Raw genomic sequence first — 14,201 nt, 5'->3', positions numbered from 1 at the left:
AACCAAACAGGAGTGTCTTAGCCCTCCATACTGCTTGTTACTATAATCGACCTCTGACGTTAAAAAAATATAAACACAAAGAATTACTGAAAGAATGCAAAATCAAGTACAACGATATATTTGACCAGCCATTTATTTTGTTTGTTCATCTGTTTGAAGAAATTACAGCTTCGCAAACAATAAACAATTGAAGTTAAAAAAAAGTATTTTTCGACCGTGACAGGACTCGAACCTGCAATCTTCGGATTCGAAGTCCGACGCCTTATCCATTAGGCCACACGGTCTCCTGCCTGCCATCCATCGAATAACAGTATTGTACATACTGGGATTATATTTCTGTAGTAATAACAATAAAACTAGGTTTCAAAATTGGCTTGAAGATTTCTACACATATTAACTAAGGGATTTCTTCAGGTTTGGATTCGAACTGTCAGAACGTTGGGAGTCGATAATGAATAATGCAAGAGAATAAATAGGTTTACTTTAATATTGGGTTCTAGAGGCAAAGTTGATGGTAACAACAAACTTATCTAAAGTAACCTAAATTAACCTAACCCCTAAACTTAACTAGCCTAACTGACCAATTATTATTTTGTCATGTGTCTGTTTTTCAAGTTACCCTTATTTTGGTGAGGAGGTAGATACAACTATTTTACTTAATTTGTTCATTATAAGCCTTACTTTTGTGCCATGTAACAAGTTCCTATCTTAATTAAATATTTTTGATTTATTTATAGTGTTTTATTGCGTAGTCCACTCGACGAAAGTGTAGTTACAATGAAACAATGAAAACAGTTTAGCTATCTAGGGTTAAATAATTTTAAAACTTTAACAATAACTTCATCACTTGTAACTTTTTAAAACCATTTCCAATATATCGATTTCCAATAGCACGTATCGTAAATACAGTTGTACCTACCCACAAAATATGGAATTCAAATGAATGAGCGTAATACAAAAACATAGGTTATCCCTAACCTAACGTAACCTAATTTAACTTAACCCTTTTTTGTCTGCCCAGAGCCAGACAAATTATGGCATTCCTTTTGGGGGGTAAGTTGGGAGGCTTAGGAGAGTGGGGAGGGAAAAGGTCATTTTGAGCAACGTTTTGACATTTTTTTTAAAGAATAACAGCCATACTTCACCTCACAACTGTTAAACGGTTAATTGTAAACATTTTTTTTGTTGTTGTTATTCCCTGAGAATTATTATGATATATAAAAAAAAAAAATTATAAACGAGGTGACAGTCTTGCAGATTACGTAAATAAATGGAATTTGTTTTCAACATTTCGCATTCTTTATAATTTTTCGACGATTGGAGTAAAAATATATTGTTTTTTTTTTCAAGTTTGAAATTTAAATACTCCAATTTATAAATAAATATTAAAAATACAATAATCTGAAAGGTAATTTATCTAATTTTAAAAAAAAAAAAATTTATGACATCTTCAAAAAGAAGATATTTAAAACACATTTGAAATACATTGAAAATATTCCGAAATTCGATGAGAATGTTCAAGTTTATACAACAAATAAACAACCCTCTTTGGTTGTGTAAACAACGTATATATCTTTCCAAGAACTATTTTATGACGATTTTTCATATTAGTAATGTTTTCACATGGACGGTCACGATCGTACATCAATTAAATACAAATTTCTCACCCTTTTTAAAATGACGTATTATTATCATTTATACAAGGATTAAAAAAAAAATCTCGTATTTGAAAAAATACTAACGTATTTGAAAAAATACTAACATGACAACAACATTAACATAATAATTGGATGTTTTCAATGAAACAACCACTAAATATGAAATGCATTTTATTAAAAATGATAGACAAACAATTTTTTAATCTGGTAATGATAATACAGGGTTTTCTAATAAGAGGTGTTATTTTGAATAGCCCGCTATTTCGGTAGATGTTACTTTTAAAGCTGTCGTTTTTTGACATTTGACAAGTAGAAACTACGCCATTAATAAAAATGGAACGATACGCGCTTCAACAAAGCATTGAAATTATTAAAATTCACTTGAGTGAATCAAATGCAAATCATCTTGAGTGATGAGGCCCATTTCCACCTCGGTGGCTTCGTCAACAAGCAAAATTGTCGCATCTGGGGCTCGGAAAACCCAAGAGTTATTGTTAAAAAGCTTCTTTATCCTCAACGTGTGACTGTTTGGTGCGGTTTATGGTCCGGCGGAGTCATTGGACCTTACTTTGTCGAAAATGAGGATGGAGCAACAGTTAATGGAACGGTGAATGGATTGCGCTATCGAGAAATGATTAATGATTTTTTATGGCCGGAATTAGATCGTATTGATCTGGACAACGTTTACTTTCAACAAAACGGCACTACGTGCCACACAAGCAACGAAACCATTGATCTTTTACGATTGAATATCAAAATAATACCTCTTATTAGAAAACCCTGCATATTAGAAATCGTTTTATTTCAATTTCAGCTAAAATAGCAATGATGATCATACCAATGTTTTTTTGGCGTTATTAGAGATTTGAAAATATTCAATATAACTTATTTTTTTAATGAAAAACTACTGTTTATAAGACAAGATTTTTTTTTGCATGGCACAAAGGATAACAAATTATTATAAGCAATAATTAGTCGCTTGAAATATCCATACAGATTGAAAATATCTCCCGTATATAAATGCCGCCGACGGGAATTGAACCCGCGCCTTTTGATGTCCGGTCAGGTGTTCTGAGTCCACTGAGCTACGTCGGATTATTCACATCACACCAAATAAATCAATATGTACTAGTACTTCAATCAACAATTACTGCTTGTTGTATTTTTTTCACCTGTACACACTAAATTAATTTTGTAAGAAAAGCTTTGTTAGTGCTAAATTTTCCACTAGATGGCGTCGAGACAGATTATATCTACATTTGTCGGTGAAATATTTTGACTTCAAATATTATTATTTTTTAATGACAAACTAATGTTTATAAGACAAAGTTTTTCATGAACAGCACAAAGGATAACAAATAATTATAAGCAATAATTATCGGCGGCATTTATTTTTACTCAAAATATTGCTTGTAATAATTTGTTATTCATGACTAATAACGTGGGCGAAAAATCTAGTAATTCAAAGTTTTGAATAATGTATGTAAAATAAATATATAAAAATATACTACGTCATCAAACATATTTATTACCTTTGAATGTCTGTCTTCGAATGATTGTAACTCTGGTTCAATGAAGACGGGTTCGTTTTGAAGCTAAGTGTAATTTAACTCTGGTTCAATGAAGACGGGTTCGTTTTGAAGCAAAGTGTAATTTAACTCTGGTTCAATGAAGACGGGTTCGTTTTGAAGCTAAGTGTAATTTAACTCTGGTTCAATGAAGACGGGTTCGTTTTGAAGCTAAGTGTAATTTAACTCTGGTTCAATGAAGACGGGTTCGTTTTGAAGCTAAGTGTAATTTAACTCTGGTTCAATGAAGACGGGTTCGTTTTGAAGCTAAGTGTAATTTAACTCTGATTCAATGAAAACGGGTTCGTTTTGAAGCTAAGTGTAATTTAACTCTGGTTCAATGAAGACGAGTTCGTTTTGAAACTAAGGGTAATTTCACCATGGTTCAATGAAGACGGGTTCGTTTTGAAGCTAAGTGTAATTTAACTCTGGTTCAATGAAGACGGGTTCGTTTTGAAGCTAAGTGTAATTTAACTTTTCGTTCTTTAAACATTTTGCAAAAATATTTGGGAATTATATAAAAATAATTACAAACTTAATTATCGATTTTTCTCGGTCCAATGACTCTAAATAAATTAAATATATATCACCAAAACGTAAGAGGGCTACGCACAAAGACTGACACATTGCTGATGGCAGTTCGATCCAACGAGTATGACGTTATCGCTCTGACCGAATCGTGGCTTGTTGATGGCATCCGCAACGAAGAGTTATTTGATGATCGCTACGATGTACACCGCCGAGATCGGGACTACGCTTGCACAGGGCAGCGCTTGGGCGGGGGTATCTTAGTCGCTGTTCGTCGTGAACTGGTAGCTCACGAGCGCCCAGGGTGGCATTCGCGAGCTGAGGACATCTGGATATCATTAGAATCCAAGGGATCCAAACACACAAATCTTCACATATGCTGTGTATACCTCCCTAAAGGACCAACATATCGTGAAAATATGGAAAGCTTCCTCACCCAAATTTCTGCACTTACGTTGCAATTTCCCTCAGACAAATTCATTATCCTAGGTGACTTCAACCTCTCTGACATTTCATGGAATAAGTCTCCCAATAACACGTCCTTTATACCCAGTGATCGCTTATCGCCTGTTAGCACATCATTTATAGACTGCATGCATTTTTCTAGATTGCGCCAATATAATGGAATTCCAAATACCAACGGTCACTTTCTTGATCTCGTCCTATGTAATGACTTCGTCACGGTCTCTGCATGTGATGAACCATTAATTTCAGAAGACCCTCATCACACCTCACTAATCATAGAAGTTTCATTTTCTGAACCCGATCCACTAGTGGAGGAACTAAGAAGCGGTTACGTCTTTAGGCGCGGTGATTACGAACAAATTAATACATGTCTCGACCAGGTAAACTGGCATGAGCTCCTTTCGATTGGTGATGTAAACACGGCATTAAAATTTTTTTATTCACAATTAAATAATCTTATAGACGCCCACATTCCCAAAAAACTATATAGGAATTCTAAATACCCGCCATGGTATAATTCGGCCCTCATTAAATTGACATCAGAAAAATACAAATACTTTAAAAAGTTTAAGATATACAAAAACCCATCTGACTACGCCACTTTCTCTTTACTAAGATCACGCCACAAAAAACTTAATTGGGAATGCCACAATATTTACTTATTAAAAATCGAACGTGATATATCCTCCGACCCAAAAAAAGTTTGGAATTACATAAAATCCAACTCCAAATCTCAAGGTGTTCCGAACACTATGACATTTAAAGACGAAAAAGCTGAAAATGGGTCTGACATCTGTAACTTATTCTCTAAATATTTCATGTCTGTCTACAACAATAATGCTCGAAACATCCAGATCCTACCGGACAACCCCAAAGAGCTCTGTGTTGCTAGCATTAATAATATTGAAGTCGACCAGCATCATATACAGAAACACCTTGAAGATTTAGATCTCAAAAAAGGCGCAGGCCCAGATAAAATTCCCCCTTTCTTCATAAACAAATGTGCCCGCAGCCTATCTAAACCGCTATCCATAATTTTTAGTCGCTCCCTTAAAGAGGGAATAGTCCCAAACACTTGGAAAACGGCATTTGTAACTCCCATCTTCAAGAATGGCCAAAAATCTAACGTCGAAAATTATAGGCCAATTTCAAAGCTCTGCATCTTTAGTAAGGTTTTCGAAAAAATTGTGTATGACCAGATGTTTTTGGCCTTGAGATCGTCACTCAATAATAACCAACATGGATTTATGAGGGGGAAATCTACAACCACTAACTTAACGGCATTCACAGAATTCTTACAAGATAACATGGATCAGCGTATACAGGTAGATGCAATATATACAGATTATAGCAAAGCTTTTGATTTAGTTATTCATGATATCTTGCTGAGAAAACTTTTACAAATCGGTGTACACGGAGACCTCCTCAGATGGCTCTCGTCCTATATTGAAAACCGTAGCCAAGCAGTAGTTGTCGGTGGCTATAAATCGAACTGGGAAACCGTGCCGTCGGGAGTACCCCAGGGGTCATTATTGGGACCATTACTCTTTAATATATATATAAATGACATTGGGAAATGTTTTCACCACTCCAGAACTTTATTATACGCAGATGACATGAAAATATTCTCCCCTGTCACGTGTATCAATGAGTGTACCCGCGTGCAAGAAGATCTAAATCGCCTAAATATTTATTGTGCAGAACACAACCTGCAAATAAATGTAAAAAAATGTGGCACCATCAGCTTCACCCGAAATAAAAATCCCATTTCTTTTAATTACTCCCTTAACGGCACAATACTGAGCAAAATGACAGAGGCTAAGGATCTGGGAGTAGTGTTAGATTCAAAATTACTTTTTGAGCGCCATATCGAATCCATGGTTGCAAAAGCTTCCCAGGTACTTGGATTTGTACTCAGAACATGCAAAAATTTTAAAAAAGTAAATACCATGAAAATTCTGTACTTTGCGTATGTACGCAGTTCTCTGGAGTACGCCTCTCAAGTCTGGAATCCCAGGTATAAGTCACACATAGAAAGGATTGAGAAAGTGCAATATCGTTTTCTACGATACCTTGATTTTCGGGCCTATCGTCCTCATCTGAGTCACGAGGAGTCAGCAGCGTTTTTCAGGATTTCGTCACTGGAAAGTCGTAGAAACTCCGCAGACGTACTATTTTTACAAAAAATTGCCACCTCTGTGATAGATTGCCCGGAATTACTAGAAAGAATTCAATTAAGAGTACCCATCAGACAAACCAGACAAAATCACACATTAAACATCCCTCAATGTAACACTAACTCAAAACAAAATGCTTTTATTCACCGTGCTTCATACAATTTTAATACTTCATACAGTAAATTAGACTTATTTAACTCAGCACCCCACAATTTCAAACCTAAAATCAATAAATAATTATATTATCATTATTATTTGTTTATTAATACACATACGTACATGTTACACATTACACAGACTAGATCCATCCCATCCCCCTCCCTTCCGCCATCCCATCCCTATAGGCTAATTGTAACTTTTTTTCTAACATAAATATTATATATGTTCACTAAATAATTAAAATACCTTAGTGAAAACCTATTATTGGTTAAATAATTTAACACTTACTACACCATACCTTGTAATGATTATAACTGTTGGTTTTCCAAATAAAATAAAATAAAAAAATAAAACTCTGGTTCAATGAAGACGAGTTCGTTTTGAAACTAAGTGTAATTTCACTATGGTTCAATGAAGACGGGTTCGTTTTGAAGCTAAGTGTAATTTAACTATGGTTCAATGAAGACGGGTTCATTTTGAAGCTAAGTGTAATTTAACTCTGGTTCAATGAAGACGGGTTCGTTTTGAAGCTAAGTGTAATTTAACTCTGGTTCAATGAAGACGGGTTCGTTTTGAAGCTAAGTGTAATTTAACTCTGGTTCAATGAAGACGGGTTCGTTTTGAAGCTAAGTGTAATTTAACTCTGGTTCAATGAAGACGGGTTCGTTTTGAAGCTAAGTGTAATTTAACTCTGGTTCAATGAAGACGGGTTCGTTTTGAAGCTAAGTGTAATTTAACTCTGGTTCAATGAAGACGAGTTCGTTTTGAAACTAAGTGTAATTTCACTATGGTTCAATGAAGACGGGTTCGTTTTGAAGCTAAGTGTAATTTAAAAAATTGGAACTAAACTATTACAAAAATAATTTTGTTTGTGAGAAAATTGTTTTAATTCTTTATTTGAAATGTGTGTTTCTTTTGTATTCGTTCTTAGGAATAATCTTGACAAATAAAGTCAGATTTCGTGAATTCTCAAGGGTCTGCGCTTTTTACATTTTCAAGAAAGCATTATTATTAACGTAATATTCCGTGATTTTTCACAGCTTTGCGATAGTATTCTTATAACTTGGAATGGAACCATTGGAATAATTACTAATCTTAATATTCGAAATTTAAACGAATGATAGTAAACGCAGATTCTGGGCCCGTTTCAGCTTTTGATCAAATTATGACCAGCTCTCAAGCACAACATCATCAAATTCGCTTTACGCAATTCGATTACCATCATAATTTCCACAAAAAGTTTTTCTTTTTTTTGCATTTAATTCACATATGAGGCCCTGAGTGGTTAGGAATCTAGGGATTAGTGTGTCCAGGAGTGACAGACACATGAATATATCCCTCCCACTGAGGCGCAAGGCGATGGGTCGAGAGACCAGCTGAAGAGACCAAAGGGTCTCCCCAAACCGGCCTTTCTTGAAATGGCATGCCACGCAGCTGGTGGGTAGGCGCATTCTGAACACACCTCACCTGATCAATCCGGGCACCTCTGCTAAATCTACCTATGGGAGAGGTGTTGATTATCCAATAAATGGTGCTCGGGGCGGCGGTACTCAAACCCGCCTCCCAAATGAAAATTCCATCCATCACCCTGTCAAGTTTTATGGTTTTTTAATGAGCATTTATATAACGATCAAACTTGTCAACTTGTTGCCATTACTTTTATGGGGCCAACAGATTATGCTATACGCATCATGGCTTGGTCTATTTCAGCATATCGCTGGCCATATAATCCCATTTGGAATTGCGAACGATATGCTGAAATAGGCCATGCCACGAGAATATAGCGTGGTCCGTCACAGGCTTTATGAGGGTATTTTTTATGAACGTTTAGAACATTGGTATTAATTTCAATCTATTATCTTCCCCTCTGGACCGAAGTAACTTTATTAAATAAAGATGTACCCACCCACGCAATATAAAATGTAATACATGCTATAAAGATCACCCTTATCATATTATTGTTGATTCGTTCTCTAAAATCAAACTGTTTCATATTAAAATAAGAATAAAATAACTTTACTCAATTTTATTTTATTATAAAAAAATATATAATTTTTAAATATATATTTTGACATAAAACCAACCGGTTTCGTTTCAACAAATATAATCGAACACGGATTATCTCTTCTAATTATTTATAATGCGGTTAAAAACGGGACTGCAGGCCCTTAACGAATGAATTACTTGTTAAGCTTTAAGTAAAAAAGGAATGTATTATCACGTGTTTCGTGTTTATAAAAATCATTATATTTTCGCATTTCCTGAATTAATATTATCATGGCAAACGCAGGTGTATTATGAATGTACTAAAAGCCTGCAATCCCGTTTTTAACCAGATTTAATACATCTGCAATACTCATTTTTTCTCCGTGTTTTATTATGTTTTCTTGAATCTGATAGGGGACGAGTTATAATATAAAAAATGAGGAATATAAAAAAAAATATTTTTCGTTTGAAGTTTTTCAGGATTCTTTCAGTTTGGGGAAAAGTTCAGCATATCCAAACTGAAAAATCTTTACTCAACAAATTTAAAAAAATATATATTCTCAGCTACAACATCATTATTTTCGTATTTTTTAATCTTACAACTCTAGCTGACTGAATAGTCACGGACCGCCACCGGTATCTACAATCACCTTGGAAATTTCTGATAATATACTGCACATTATTTTAAATGAATGCATTGTCAAATAACACTAATTAATCAAATAAAAAATAATTGCGCACGCCGGAATTTTAATTTTGTTAATTCAGTGGCGCTGACGTCATGCCGGGCAACGTTGGTCCACCTTACCAGTCAGTTACCGTCTTACCAGCCAGTTGCAGTTTCTATATCATAATGACGTTGTAGCCAGTTGGAGCCGTTTCAGAATGTGCGGTTTTTTCAAATCAATCAACGAATGATAATAATAAATTTACACATTTTTAGTACAATGATCAGAATCACAAAAAAATCTTTAAATCTTCCACACATTTCTAACGGAATTTGTAGTTTTTGAAAATATCCCATTAAATTTTTTGGTATTTTAGTACCTACTTACAAATCTAATGATTTCAGAGGAATCTTTGGTTTTGATTTATATGAGAAAAATATATAAACATACTTTTTTTGGACGTGAGGTTGACTGTTTACAGAACAACTAGACAACTGTTTACAGAACAACAACAGTACATAAGCACGGAGAAACTTCCTGACAAAAATATTGCTGATTTATTAAGAATCTCTTCAAATTATTCGAATTCCTGTTAAAAACGAGATTGCAGGCCATTAATGAATGTATTGGTAGGTATCCTGATAAATTTAAAGAAAAATACCAATGTTTTGTCTCGATGTCCAAACACGTGTTCATAAAAAATCATTTTTGCAATTCGTCATTATATATTTTTAAGACAAACGCAGGTGCGTAAATACGTGGTCCCATATTATTATGAATTTACTTACACTTTATCAGAAAGCGGCTTGCAGTCTCGTTTTTAACAGGACTACCAATAATTTGAGGACATTTTTAATAAATCAGCATTACTCGTTTTTATCCGTGTGTAACAGAAAAATATTTTGTACACTGCATTGGATCAATGCTTTCAAACTCAATTTCACGCCCAATTTATCGGGCAGCCTCTAAATCTCACAACCACCCTTCCGTTATTCTTTCATTGACTTTCCGCATACTTACCGGACCTAAATCCTGACCAGTGACTCTTAAGCATTTGCCATGGACCATATCGATACAAATTACACCATACAAAGAGATTCCCACAAATATTTTCTAACGCCACACGGAGAAACTTAACTAACTAACTAACTAGCACGGGTAGACAGAAAGTATGGATCGCCAAACAACACGGTCTTGGCACACTCTCCTTGCCTCATTCACATTCATATATTCACATCCATTTGGTTCCTTAGAACAGGCAATCTGCATATCTAAGAACTAAAATCGACCTGACAAGATATAATAACACCTGTACACATTTAAATGAAATACACGTTTAATATGTACGATATTGATAAATTGTTACCATGGAGTTGTATATTTTATTATCATTATTATTTTAAAAAGAAAAGACAAACATTCCAGGTAACAAATAACCTGACAATGTTTGAAAATCTCCTAATACCACCACAGTAAGCGGAAAATGTTGTGTTATGATGAAGGACTTAGCTAGCCGAGGAATTGAACACACTACGCATGGGTCGTACCCAAACGCGATGTCAACTCAGCCACCCAGCGGTCAAGTTATAAATAATAATCTAGCTTAAAAAATATATATAAGACGATGTTTGAATGCGAATGAGGCAAGAAGTGTGTGCCAAGACCGAGTTGTTTGACGGTCCGTCCTCTCTGATTTTTACTAAAACTTGTGTTGTTTGTGTGATCTAGCAAAATAATGTAGGTTATGGGATATTTATTTATTTATTGACGCCCTATTGGGTTTTTAGTACATAATAATTACAAATTTCATTTTTAACAACAGTATAAAACAAACAATAGAAAATCTAAATAAAATATAATGACGTAATTGTAAAAAGCATTCACTTTGTGGCTCATCATAATTTATATATTCTCCTGACGAAGGAAGGGATCTTCCGAAACCGGTAGAGTGAAAATAAAACTATCGTGGTCAAAAACAAATTTATGTGTTTTTTTATTATAAAATATAATGATTTCTCATATATATTATATTATTTACATTTTAAAAATGTAGAACTAATTTGGCTTTAAATGAATTGAAGTTTAAATTAAATATGTCAGCGACATCACTTAGTTCATTGCCCAACCTATGTATTCTTTCTAACACAGAATTCGTAGCGAAGTTATTGTTGTAGAATAAAATATTCCGTCTAGTATATTTTGGAGGTATGTGTAAAGATAGCAAGTTTATAGTGTCAGGGCAGTCTAACCTTGAATGAACAATTTTATATAATAAAAGGAGATCAAATATTTTTCGCCTCTCAGATAATTTCGATAAGTTAAGTTTACTGCTTAAATTGACATAATTGATTTCAATAATAAGAATACAAATTTTGAAATTAATAAAACGTAAAAATTAATTTAGAATTTTTTCAATTTGTAATCAATGAGAGTTGAAATGAGGACACCAAATGGTTGAATTGTATTCAACCTGAATTCTAACCAGAGACGTGTATAGTAATTTTATAGTTTTTATGTTATTAAAGTCTTTTAATATGTGCAGAAGAAATTTACATCTCTCTATCAGTATTGTTTTAAATCCCCCTTGAAGTGATTTTTCTCAAAAACGGCGCTAAACAAATCATCCAAATATGCTGAAAGTGCAAATTCATTCCACATTTTTTATGGATTGAAAAAAAAGAAAGATTAATGCATTTTATTTCCTATTTTTGTACATAGGCTCACATTCATCAGAGCTGGAATGTACTGTAACAATAAAAAACTTATGAAATTGCATGAATCATGTATTTCATCAAAGCAATAGTCAGAAATTATAATATGGGGTTTTCCAATAAGAGTTGTTATTTTATAAATAGCCCGCTATTTCGGTAGATTACTTTTGAAGCTGTCATTTTTTGACATTTGATAAGTAGAAACTACGCCATTAATAAAAAAGGAACGATAAACGCTTCAACACTGCATTGAAATTATTAAAATTCACTTGAGTGAATCAAATGCAAATCATCTTGAGTGATCTTGAGTGGCCCATTTCCACCTCGGTGGCTTCGTCAACAAGCAAAATTGTCGCATCTGGGGCTCGGAAAACCCAAGAGTTATTGTTGAAAAGCCTCTTTATCCTCAACGTGTGACTGTTTGGTGCGATTTATCGTCCGGTGGAGTCATTAGACCTTACTTTTTCAAAAATGAGGCTGGAGCAACAGTTACGGTGAATGGATTGCGCTATCGAGAGATGATTAATGATTTTTTATGGCCGGAATTGGATGGAATTGATCTGGACAATGTTTACTTTCAACAAGATGGCGCTATGTGCCACACAAGCAACGAAACCATTGATCTTTTACGATTGAATATCAATAAAACACCTCTTATTGGAAAACCCTGTATTACTGAAGTAAATATATGTTCGAGTTATTATTCATTACTTTATTTAAAAGTAGCTAATTTGTATCTTATGCTTTGTAACCTATTCTAATTTTGTAATTTTTCCATTAATTTTTTACTGTTTTTCAGTTCGTAAATATGATTTGTATTGTGATATTATTGGATATTTATCAATAAACAAATGTTATTTATTTATTTAATATTATTTATTACTCAAATTTATTCCAGTTTGTACATAAATAGCCAAAATAAAAGCAATTATGGATATCCTCCTTGTGACTTTACCTCTACTGAGAAAGCATAATATGGAATAAGTAAATTAAATTTGTAAGAAAGGAATATGAATTCAAAAAATTATATACAGAACAATGATTATATAAAACTAAAAATGACAAATGAAAACATTTATCAAACATGTATAGCCATGGAGAGAGGTTTTAGATATACATCAAATAATAATAGAAATGTAAACAATAGATACATAACATTATTCACAAACCATCAGAGAAATATTCTTTTATGGACCTCTTGTATTTGGTAAGTTCGCAATTAAAAATATCCACCTTGGATAAAACGCTATTGTAATTATTGCATAGTCTGTTCAGGTAAGAATTTTGCTAAGAGTTCGTTTTGCATTGATCCACCCTGAACAGGACAGAAGAGCGTGTTGAACGCTCACGAACAGGTATATTGAATTGAAAATTATTTAGCAGCTCTGGGCATTGAATATTATTGTTGACTACTTTATACAGGAATAGTGCATCCTTATGAATAATAAAAAATGTAATGTAATGTAATGACCGGTCGGTGGCCGAGTTGACATCGCGTTTGGGTCCCACCCAGGCGTAGTGTGTTCAATTCCTCGGCTGGCTAAGTCCTCCATCACAACACAAGCAAAATTTTCAGCTTACTGTGGTGGTAGTAGGAGATTTTCAAATATTTTCAGGTTATTCGTAACCTGGGAATGTTTGACTTTCTTTTAAAAAAAATAAAATAATAATAATATAATAAATAACTAAACAATAAAAGAGGTACATCATCTCATACTTACTCTTCTAATATTCTGGCTTGATACAGGGGATTATGTTATAAATCGTTAGTAATTCAGTTAGACTATTTTAAATTATGACAGTTTAGAAGCGGTGTGCGATATATCTAATATCATACCATATAATCATATTTTTACTTGGGAGATATTTTCTATTTGTATGGATATTTCAGGCGAGTAATTATTGATTATAATATTATTTATCCTTTGTGCTATGCATAAAAGAACTTGTTTTATAAACATCTTATCATTTCAGTTTATCATTAAAAAATAATAATATTAGAGAAGTCAAAAGTCTTGACGCCATCTAGTGGGAAATTCAGCACTAACACAGCCTTTCCTATAAAAATAAAGTTAGTTGTTTCCAGGTGAAAAAAATATACTAATATATGTTGAATTATTTGACGGGTTGGTAATAAACCGACATAGCTTAGGGAATTGCCAATTGTCGGCGGCATTTATTTTTACTTAGGAGATAATTTCAATTTGTATGGATATTTCAGGCGAGTATTTATTGCTTATAATAATTTGTTAGTATTATACCGTTAACATTTCTTAGTTTA

At 33.5% G+C, this 14,201-nt stretch overlaps 1 non-coding gene across 1 annotated transcript; it reads right to left on the bottom strand.

The window, feature by feature from the left end:
• Positions 1-211: 211 nt before the first annotated feature.
• Positions 212-284, bottom strand: TRNAR-UCG (transfer RNA arginine (anticodon UCG)). The gene has a single exon. It is a non-coding gene; the product is annotated as a tRNA-Arg (tRNA).
• Positions 285-14,201: the final 13,917 nt, after the last annotated feature.

The sequence above is a fragment of the Hesperophylax consimilis genome, chromosome 25, assembly GCF_061612785.1.
Source record: "Hesperophylax consimilis isolate HC1 chromosome 25, BYU_Hcon_1.0, whole genome shotgun sequence".
NCBI classification, from domain to species: Eukaryota; Metazoa; Arthropoda; class Insecta; order Trichoptera; family Limnephilidae; genus Hesperophylax; species Hesperophylax consimilis.
The sequence above is the reverse complement of the archived record's forward strand: the minus strand, read 5'-3'. Positions and strand labels throughout refer to the sequence as shown.